At 43.9% G+C, this 11,378-nt stretch overlaps 1 long non-coding RNA gene across 1 annotated transcript; it reads left to right on the top strand.

Annotated features, from left to right (window-relative positions):
- Nucleotides 1–7,424: 7,424 nt before the first annotated feature.
- On the top strand, nucleotides 7,425–8,752 carry LOC310761420. Its single transcript, XR_014547484.1, has 2 exons — nucleotides 7,425–7,515; nucleotides 8,349–8,752. It is a non-coding gene; the product is annotated as an uncharacterized lncRNA (long non-coding RNA).
- Nucleotides 8,753–11,378: the final 2,626 nt, after the last annotated feature.

The following is an 11,378-nucleotide window of genomic DNA, read 5'->3' as shown; positions in this document are numbered from 1 at the left end:
AGAAGTAAGGTTACAGGAAACCATACAGAGGGCCTTCTTGGTAATGGTGCCCACCCTGTGGGACACCCTCTCATCAAGTATCAGACAGATAAACAACCACACAACTTTCCAAAGACATCTGATGGCAACCCTGTATTGGGCAGTTTTTAATGTCTGACATTTTGCTATGCTTTTATTATGTTGGAAGCCATCCAGAGTAGCTGGCACAACCCAGTCAGATGGGTGGAGTATAAGTTGTTCTTGTTCTTGTTTTGTTGTTGTTTACTGCTGACAGATTTTTAAGTCCAGCATTGGTACAAATTCAGTGCAAATCAAGCAACCTGCATGCCCAGTTAGGAAAATGGGCACTGCCTCTTTTGAAAAGCTACAGCTGGAAGCAGAAGTTGGTGCATTAAACCTGCCCTGCCACACAACGTGATCATCTGAAACCAAGTGTGTGCTTGCTTCAGTGGCCTGTAGTCAGTGGAAAAGTTACAAAGCCCTGGGGCGCTCTCTTGCTCTCCCCCTCTCTGATCTTTGAAGTGTGTCCCTCTTTCATTTCGCCATTCAACAGGCTGACATGCAAAAGCTTTGTTCAGACAGTTTAATTTAAGCCCTGCCACTGGTTCAACAAGATGATAAAATCCTCTTTGCTGTAGAACATCCAGCATGCAGCTCCCTGTTATCTGATACCGTTTGAAGCCCCTCTCATGAATCCGCCCGATAGTGCAAGTACTCCAAACATGTCATAAACAATGTATTAATACCCTTGATTGAATTCCATTAGACTAAGAACTAGATGAAGTTTAGGCCAGCAGAGCAGGCTACTGCAATAAAATATAATTTGGACTAATCTTCCTGAGGAATGTCTCAGGCTTAAATCTGACAGTCGGCTATCGCAAGCAAAAGTAATTGCTTGTTGCCTACACCGGAGACTCTTTTCAATCCTAGTCTTTGTAAGCGCTGCACCTTCCTGCAGGTGTCCCATGCAGCAGACAATCTGTCCCTTTGTTTCAAGGGGAAAATGTCAGAAGCCCAAATAATGAAACAGACTGCGGGGGGAGTTTAATGAACATGACTGATCCAGAGTGGAATTTGCAGAATCCTGAGACAAACAGAGAAGAGATGTTAAGGCAAAGGCGAAATACAAAGAATCCCATCGGGTGAAATGTTAATTCAGGTGATCAGATTTTTAAATACAAAGAATCCCATCGGGTGAAATGTTAATTCAGGTGATCAGATTTTTAAAGCTGTGCCAGATTTAAATACCTCTACATCATCCTCCAGTGTACATTTTGACAGCTCCTTGCTATTGTCCATCCTTGCTAATGGGAAGGGCCGTACATTTGCTGCCCCAGGTTAGAGTGTCAAGCTAAGAACCCCATGCACGACCAAGCCAGCTACAACAGCTGGTGTTCTCATTGTGTTTTGAGATTACTTTGAAATCTCAAAACCTCCCTCCGAGATTACAGCTGAATGCAGCCTCGTGTCGCAGTCTTCTTGAAGAGTCATGGATATTTTCCATTGATGAAGATATCAAAATGTGTTGGGAATATCAATCCTTGCACATGTCCATTTGTATGTGCTTCACACAATTCTGCATTTCTCTTTGATACACCATTTTTGCCCAGAGATCCGCATGAACTATGTGAACATGCCTTCCAATCCTCTGCCATGTGCCCTGGTTCTGCAAAGGATGTCTGGGGGATCCCTCGGTGGAGAAGTCAAATGTGAAAATGGTTTAATAGAGGTAGAAAGTTCAAAAAGGACTGCACTGCAACAAAAACCATTGCTTGCGAATGTTTTCTTTAAGAATCGCTCTGTGTATCATCTCTTCTGAATGATAAATCGAATGGAGCCTACTCGTAAGTGTGTATTATCTGTTGAGCTGACCATTCCCACTTTAGGAAATCAAGGGATAGAGTCTAAATGCAAAGCCCTAATATCCTGCTCTTTTTTGGAAAGCTATTCCCAAGGGAAACATGTCATAGAGGTCAGGAAATGAATGTTTGGCTTCCTTCCATCTTCCGAGCCCTTCTGGCACTATTGTTTCTTATAACCCCCAGGGCATTAAGGTGGAAAAAAAATCCATTGCAAGCAATGTTGGGTTTTGTGAAGTCAGTGAATGCTTGACACACATTTCCAAAGGCCAGGATTCATGGGCTAGGTATCGATTTATTGCGGGGAAACAGATTTTATGCAATGTTGAGTCCATGGCAATGAAAAGTACATTGAGGCAATCTTTGGCTGTAGAGGTTTTACAAGAATGCTTTGTATGTTTGTCGATCTAGGACTAGCTGTGTAAACATCAAGTATCATTCCTTCCCTGAGATTCACAGCAATTATCAACTGACTAGAGAAGTGCATTTTGGGAAAAGAATTCCAGCAATCAATTATTTCTTTTTAAAGTGACTTTAAAATCAATCAGAATTCTTTTACAAATATGCCTTGTATGCACAGTGTTCTGGCGAGTTTGGGGGATAGGGGTTGTCTGTGTGTGCTTTTGTGTTTGTATGTTGGCTTTTTTCATTTTTTACAAACAACGTGTATCAATCTTTTAAGAAGCAGACAAGTAAACAAAATGAATTTTCATTTGTGTTATTTCATTAGTGTCATATGGCATTACAACCTATTATTGACTTCTTTGAGAATATTTTTACCCAAGGAGCCACAGTTTAACATGCACAAATCAAGATCAATATTGGTTATGCATTCATTTTTGCAAAAATGCTATGAGGCAATTTTCTATACAAATCCCATGGCCGTATTTATGTGGGGTTTTTTCCCCTCTTTTAATTCTCAGTGTGGCCAAATTATGGCTTAGCTTAGATTTAATTACAAAAAAATGGATTGTTATTTGCATTGTTGCTTACCATCCCAGGTGTGTTATTTATGGACTAAATTTAATTTATTTACTCACCCTTTTACAATGAGAACGTAGCGGGGTCTGTGCCATTTCTGCTGACTTCACTTGCTTGCTTTAACCATCCTTTCCCATTAGAGATCACCGTTGAGTTTAAAGGCTGTAATCTGAAACCTTATGGCTTTAGTGGATACTTAAGAGGAGTCATTGATACACTTTGAAGCCAAGATATTTGAACAGCATTAGCAATAGCAGCATCCAGCCATTAGACCATTAGGGTCGTTTGTCAAGGCACTAAAATTAAATATAGGGTCCCTGGCAATACCTCGGTTCGATTCTGCAAGTTTAATGGCAGTGCAAGATTCTCTCTTCAATCAGCCCCTTCCATATATCATAACATCACTTGTTCTACATATCACTCAGGCGCAGAAGAGAAACTAGTGGGGAGATAACTTAAAAATTTAGGTGGGAGAAAGGTTATGATTTTCCCCCTGCTTAGAGCTGAAGGTTACATGATACAGCCATCCTTGCCCTTGGTGTGTTATACTTTGTGTTTTATCCTCTCACTATTGAGGGTGTTCATATTGTTATAAGTTTGGGGAGGAGACACCCCTCCAACCCCCCCATAAATTAATAAATGGTAGGGTTTTGATTAGTTGGAGTATTGAAGGGACGATTGCAGGCCAGTTCAGCTTCTTTTCCAAGCCAAGGCCTCACCTGGGATAGAGGCACTAACATGACCAAAGGTGTTGAGGGCCCATCTAAGAGGAATCTTGGGTTTGGGCAGGCAGAGGTTGCCGAGGTGATAGGGTGTGTGTGAGAAAGGTGACAAGACAAGAGTGTCTACGGCAAGGTGTGCTGGGAAGAAGAAGGGGAAGAACAAAGAGATCCATCTTGGGCAGGCTGGCTGAAGGCAGTCTGGGAGAGATGCCTTAGACCCAGTGCTACACCGCTGTGGGGAACAAGCCCCTCTTGAGAGGACGATGCTGTAAGATCTGGACTCCCTCCATCCAAACTAAAACCATATTTCTTAAAGTTATAACAGCCTCTGCCCCATCTTCAATCCTTCAAAGGAGCACGGACCCTGGGTGAGGGCAAAACTCTTGGAATCCGATGCACTGTTTGGCAGGGATTGGGGTGACCGGTAACAATATGATGACCCTTACAATGTAAATCTTACATGTTCAAAGGATAACGAAGGAGGAAGTGGGATTTTGCCTTATATTCCTACTCCTCATCCATGCACTTCCTCGCAGTAGTCATGCATTCAGCATCAGGATGTAAATCTGACTTCTTTTATTTCTACAAAAATAAACATGCTTTCTCCTGCCCTGCTCTCCTCTTGCTCTAACTCCTTATTCCCCGGGGCTGTGTCACCTCTTGGTTGAGGGCGTGTTCCCTCAAACTGTCTCTTCTCTCTGTTACTGACTTTCTCCTTCTGCTTGCTCTCCCATCTCAGTTCTCCTGTTGATACAGCTGGTGACTTCATGCCACTGTTGACAAGCAGAGCTTGAATTATGGGGAAGAGGAAGGTAGAGGTGGTCCAAACTGAGCTACCTTTTTGGATGGCCTCATCCAGTGCTTTTCTTCTAGAAAAAAAGGTGCCCTTGAGTACCCCCAGGAAAAAAAACACTGGTCCCAATGGCTACTATTTGTAGAAGGTGGCTTAAGTTGAGATGTTTGATGAATTAGGTTTGTAGACTTCATAAGACTTCCCTCCCTTTTCTCCCAAAATTCAAGCACTTAGTTCATGCACTTAGCCACAACTAGGGATGGAAGGATCAGTCAATTTTGGTTCTTTCGACTTCTCATCTTTCCAATCTGAAATCTGGTTCTCCACATTTCTGGAACAATTTATGAATATTATTTTACAAAATCCTCATGAAAATTCCTCAGCGAGCATGACTTTTTCCTAATAAACACATTTTGGTATGTAGTTTTGACCAATGTACACATTTCTGCAAGAAGTTCTCCTTGTATTGTGCATTTTTGTGTGTTATTCTCATTGTTATGCATACTCCCCCCTGATATATGCATTTTTGTAAACGTTCTTTATTTGTAGAGCTACATGGCAAATATTATAAAGGTGTGAATGTCGAAAGATGTAAAGGTAAAGGTACCCCTGCCCGAAGGCCAGTCGTGACCGACTCTGGGGTTGCGCGCTCATCTCGCTCAAGAGGCCAGGAGCCAGCACTGTCCGAAGACACTTCCGGGTCACATGGCCAGTGTGACGAAGCTGCATCTGGCGAGCCAGCGCCAGCGCCGCACACGGAAACGCCGTTTACCTTCCCGCTTTTAAAGCGGTCCCTATTTATCTACTTGCACTTAAGGGTGCTTTCAAACTGCTAGGTGGGCAGGAGCTGGGACCGAATGACGGGAGCTCACCCCGCCACGGGAATTCGAACCGCCGACCTTATGATCAGCAAGTCCTAGGCACCGAGGTTTTACCCACAGCGCCGCCCGCGTCCCGCGCCACCCTCGTCCCGAAGGATGTCGAAGGATGGCTGCTTTGTAAAGTGCAAAATTGATAGATTCAGCTTTAAATCAATTTTCTTCCCAATCCCTTGCCACAACAGTTCTCTACCTGGTAAGAAGTTCTCCACCTCTAATATGGAGCACCTTCTTTCTTTGTGTTCTCTCTGTGGTGATGCGAAGATGAGCATCTTTCAGATCCGTCTAGGAGATATAATATGGGTCAAGCTCTTTCAGACGCAAAAAATAAATAAATACAAACCTAGTTATCATCATTGTCACGTTAGCAGATGCAATACTGAACATCTGCTAATCTGAGTTAGCGGATTTTCAGTGTGGCATAAAAGTAAGGAAAGGCAGAAATACAAAAGGGCCATGGTTTCTACATAACGTCTCTTCATAAATATGAGGAAAGCCAAAAGTATTGGAGGGAACTTTGTGAACTATGAACTAGAGAAAAACCCTCATTTTTATGCAGGTAGGAAAAATGACTTTGGTTTTTTAATATATATACCTTTGCAGCTGCTGCAGACTTCCCCTGGAAAGAGTCCCAGGTGCGGAGTCCTTTGCCACTGTCAACACTTTGACTGTAGTGACAGCACCAGTCCTTCCTTTGCACTCCAAGCATACTTCAGCAATGGACAAGCTATCAAAAATACAACGCCCTGGCCCATAGATCATATCATGGTGGCAGGTGGCCACCGTGCATGGAAACTGGGCTTGGTTCCCAATTAAAAACAGCACTAGCACCTGCCACTGAAAAGCACCTGGGGACCCAGAGGTAAGGTGGTGGTGGTTGAGTTTGGGTTAGTGATGGAGAATATGCAGTTCTCCATATGTTGGAATCAACTCCCATCAGCCCCAGCCAGCATGGCCAGTGGTCAGGAATTGTTTAATAATAATAATAATAACATCATAAGATCTCAGAGCAGTTCATAGAGTGATGGGAGTCGCTGCTCAACATCCGGAGAGCCAGAGTTTTCCCATTCCTGGTGAATGGGTAGAGTCCACCAACACTGACTACTTTTATGGCCTACTCACTCTAACATGAAAGTGTTAAGCATGTACTTAAGGCTATGTACATCTAAAGCCCATTTGAAGGACATTTCTCCCCTTAGAGAATTTTGGGCACTGATTTGTTAAATTGCTGCTGGGAATTCTAATTCTGTGAAGGGGGGACTACAGTGCCCATAATTCTTTGAGGGAAGAATGTGCTTTGAATGTGCTTTAAAGGGACAGCGTGTCTAAATTTGCCGTTGAAATCAAACTGGTCAGTAGACACTACAACCTTCTGTGAGCATCTCCTCTGAGACTTCACTGCTCCAACAAGCAGACCACTCAAGCAAGCAGTTATTCACCCTACTGAAAAACAGTATCTTCACTGTCTTCATGAAACTCATTTAGCCACATTCCACAGTCTCCATTGCAGTCTCCACTGCAATGGAAACACGTGTGGAGGTTAGGGCGGCGGGGGGGATAATTGAAATTAAAGTGTTGGGAATGCGCTGCTTCCTCACAACGAAAGCAGTCACTCAAGGAAAATGATCTAAATTCCCAACAACCAACAAGTGTGAAATACAACGAGAATAGTTGTTATTACTATTATTATTATTATTATTATTATTATTATTATTGGATATGTCTCTATCTCTCAGAGAGGCTTATAGCAGTTTCTCTAAATGGCAACAGTCCCTTCCCCTAGAGCTCGCATTCTATAAATTATTTTCATTCATTTGAAGCATTCCTCTACTGCTGCCCTTGAACGTATTGGATATCAGGGCAGTGTACTGAAATATGGAAAGGCGGATAGGAATGCTTCAAGGAGATATCGTTGAAGAAGAACCGATGTTTGAAAGCCATGAAGAATACATTCCTCCCTAAATGTGGCTTCTTCCTATAATTGCATCCTTATTGACGTTGTGAGCAGAGCTGGGTACAGAGGAGGCCTGGTGTAACAGTCTCCACCCCCCAGCCTGGGCACATCTGATGCACTCAGTGTCCTGTTGTCACAATGAGCTCTGTCTCCTGACAAGTCCACCTACTGTAAATGGAGACTCTCTTCTGTCCCATTAAAGCCTGCTCCTCTGGATATGTAACCCCTGGCTTTCCAGACTACAACTCCCATAACCCCTGACCTTTGGCCATGGTGACTGGGGTTGAAGGAAGTTGAACAGCCAGGGCCGGTCTACCCATGAGGCAAGGTGAAATGATCGCCTCAGGCGGCAGAATCCACAGGGGCAGCAGATCCTGATGTAGATGTTTCTTCCCCCCTGGTTCCCGATGTAGCTCTTCTCTCACCCCTTCTTCCCTGGTGGGGAGAGGGGCACCACTTTGCTGTTCACCTTAGGTGCCAAAATGTATTGGGTCGGCCCTGCTAATGACCTCTGGAGAGCCACAGGTTCCTCATCACTGCCCTAAGGTCAAGCAGGGAAGAGCTTATGTTTAGATAACTTGGAATTGCTGAGATACAGCCTGCTGGCCCAACAATGGGCGAATAATAATAATAATAATAATAATAATAATAATAATAATTTATTTGTACCCCGCCCATCTGGCTGGGTTTCCCCAGCCACTCTGGGCGGCTTCCACAAAGACCAAAAATACACTAATATGTCATACATTAAAAACTTCCCTGAACAGGGCTGCCTTAAGATGTCTTCTGAATGTCAGGTAGTTTATCTCCTTGACATCTGATGGGAGGGCGTTCCACAGGGCAGGCACCACTACCAAGAAGGCCCTCTGCCTGGTTCCCTGTAGCTATGCCTCTCGCAGTGAGGGAACCACCAGAAGGCCCTCAGCGCTGGACCTCAGCGTCCGGGCAGAACAATGGGGGTGGAGACGGGGGGTATATCCTTCAGGTATACTGGGCCGAGGTCGTTTAGGGCTTTAATGGTCAACACCAACACCAGTATTATTGGTACTTGGTGGGAGTGAAGAGGCTACACTAGTTCCTTATGAGAGATAACAGAATCATAAAGTTGGAAGGGAGCTTGAGGATCATCTAGTCCAACCCCCTTCTCCCTCTGTCGCACAGGATGAAAGAGTCCATCCTTTGTTCATCAACAATACTAGAGTTACAAGGAACATGGATGTTTTGATTCTGAACTACATGGAAAGCTACACACTTGCAGCCTTTGGACTGCACTCAATGAAGCCGCTTGGCATGTATGCTGGCAGCAGCCATGATGAGATAATGAATGATTCCTCTCAGCCTGACTGAATGAGCAGAGGCCAAAGCTTTGATGCTGCTTGTAGGTGGACAGGCAGGGACAGGTTGTGTGAATCCTTTATAACTAGTTCAGGCCCATCAAGAAATGGAGCTGGCAGTTCCAGCCTGGTTCTTTTTTAATGTCACAGTTCATTTGCAGAACCATAACTGGAATCAAGAATTAAAAAGCCCTGTGTAAAAGTCAGTAACATTAAACCTTTAAGACTTGTGTTTCATGTGTCATAAAAAGCCCATGAAAGGATTTTATATTCTGTACAGTGTTTTAGCGCTTTCAATCATTTCTCCCCTCCCCACCCCAACATAACTTTTGTGAACACTTTAATAGCCTCTAAATGAAAAACTAAACTATGTGTCATTCAAAATGAAAAAAAAAAAGTTTTATGGATCACAGAATTTAATACAAGTTCTGGACCATAACAAGGAACTGATAAACGTATAACTGAAATTAATTCTAAATGCTGAAAAAAATATATTTTAGGAGTATATGTGCTCCACTTTGGAACAACGTAGGAGTGAAAGCATTTGCCCTATAGAGATTTTCTACAGTGGCAAAAAGAGCGCATTTGAACAGTCATTCCCATTAAGTGAGGTTTGTTCTTGTTTACGGTCCATCTGTTCCAACTCCTGACCTTCACCATTTGCATCCCATTATTGTTTCCAGTGTCCACCGCCAGCCTGGTGACTTATCCAGTGAACTCTTGCTACCCACAGATGGCTCCCTCTAATAATGGATATTAGAATATTTCTGTCAAACCCTACCCTAACTTCACAGCTAAATCTGGAAGCTTTCTTCCACAGCTATGGCTGCCATCATCAATGTCTTTAGTCACCATATTTCAAATGGCAAAGCACATCAGTGGCTACATTTTGTCACACTTTTGTGCTGTGTGGCCATCAAAGACCATGGCATCAGCAGTCTAGCCAACATGGTGCCCCCAGATATCGTTGGAGTCTAATTCCAATCACCCACCTCTTTGACCATGCCGGCTGGGCCTGCTAGGAGGTTGGGTTAGGGTCCCCAAAAAATCTGTAGAGCACCACATTGGCTATGCCTGCCTTAAGTTATCCTTTCTCTGGTTACATTCCATTTAGATCCCTGTTATGCGTTGTACACGAGGCTGCCAACTTGCAATGTGAAATCACAATGGACACCTTCAAGGCATTTTCAGCAGACCTGGTCCTATCAGACAGCCGATTTGGGGTACCCTGATAAATTCCTCATTTATTATCGCTGTATTTTTTATTGTTGGGGCAGTGAGATTTTTTACCTCAGGATGCTGAATAATTCAACCAGCTTCATCTACAATCAGCCTTGACATGGTGTTGGGGAGGGGTATCAATTAATTGCCTAGTTTTATGTTTCACTCTTAGTTCATGTGTGCACGCAGGAAGGCCAACAGGCCTGGCTAGCGTCTGAATAAACTGAGTGCGCACCTTGAATATGTCCCAGAATCCTTTGCGACACTATAGGTTCCATGACAACTTTTAAGGGGTTTCTCGGCAGAGACATTGATGTGGAAACAAGCTTCCCTTGAAACTGAAAAGTTTGAAAGCCACTGCTTTATAACAATACAAATACAAACACTTACGAGAGGCTCTCAAAGCTGAGTTCTTTTAATGGCCTGTATCTGGGTTATGTCTGAATTTCTTTTGCATACATAATTTATTCTTTTCTTTGTTCTTTAATCTCCTGCATGTACAGCATCATTTCCTTTGCTGTAAAAATAATATATAGAGAGAGTGAATAATTATTGCAACACGCACACACCTTCAGACACCCACATCTTAATATAGGGGTGACATTCACTGATCCTTTGGTGTCACTCTGGAAGTCTTAATGTATTTTAAAAGTACTCGATCCTCGAGCGGAGAAGACTTTGTAGTTGATGTACTAAATAGATAAATAAAGGTATAGAGGGTATGTATATATTTTCAGCTAAGTCCTGAGCCAAATCAAGCCTATCTGGAGGATCCAAACGGGCATCGGTTGAGTCGGGTTGAGACAGACCTGGATTACTATGGTTTGGACAGCCCAGAAAGATTCAGGACTCGCATGGGATGGTGCGTCAGCCAGGAAGGATAGGGCAGGAAGGTGACAATGAAAGAAGGGTCCTACTGGGTGGCTGCATCTTCACTGGAGAAGTTGGAGTGGCTTTTCTAGCTGACCTTTCCTTCTCCCCACCAAGCTTATCCTTCTTCCAGCCCCCTGAATCAGCACCACACAGGATTGAATCCTCTGCTTACTAGTCTTGGTCTGTGAGGAGCTCTACTGGATAAGCCTGGTGGCTACCAAGGCGTAGCAATAGAGCAGGTGGGGCCATCCCATTCCTACTTTGCCACCTTTGAAGACGGCAGCAGTGGTGCGGAGTTCTGCTGCCACCACTGTGCAAACACCCAGCTGCTGACTGGATGGCCACCTCAGCACAGGGGCAAGCTGCTTCAGGACAACCATCCTCCCAGAAACCATGTGTTTCCACTGCTGCTGCCTCCTAATGTGGAGAAGCAAGAGGAGGGATGGCCTCATCCCTTAAGAACCTAGGAAGAGTTCTGCTGGAGAAGACCAATGGCCCAACTAGTCTAACATCTTTTTCTCACAGTGGCCTATGCCAAGCCCACAAGCAGGGCCTGAATGCAACAGCCATCTTCTCATCATCTCCCAGCAAGTGGCATTTCTGAGGGATGGCATCTCCAACGATGGAGGTCAAATACCACCTTCTCTCAGCAACCAATTGCCTTTCTGGCAGCCATTGTTCTCTCCCATTCCTTTCCAGGTGGTATTTAACACCAGTCAAACTGGCCAAAATTTAGGCCAAACACCTGTTGGAAATGCAGAGA

This window comes from Podarcis filfolensis, assembly GCF_964270895.1.
Source record: "Podarcis filfolensis genome assembly, chromosome: 4".
Classification (NCBI taxonomy): Eukaryota; Metazoa; Chordata; class Lepidosauria; order Squamata; family Lacertidae; genus Podarcis; species Podarcis filfolensis.
Note: the sequence above shows the minus strand (reverse complement) of the source record. Positions and strands in the feature narration are given on the sequence as shown.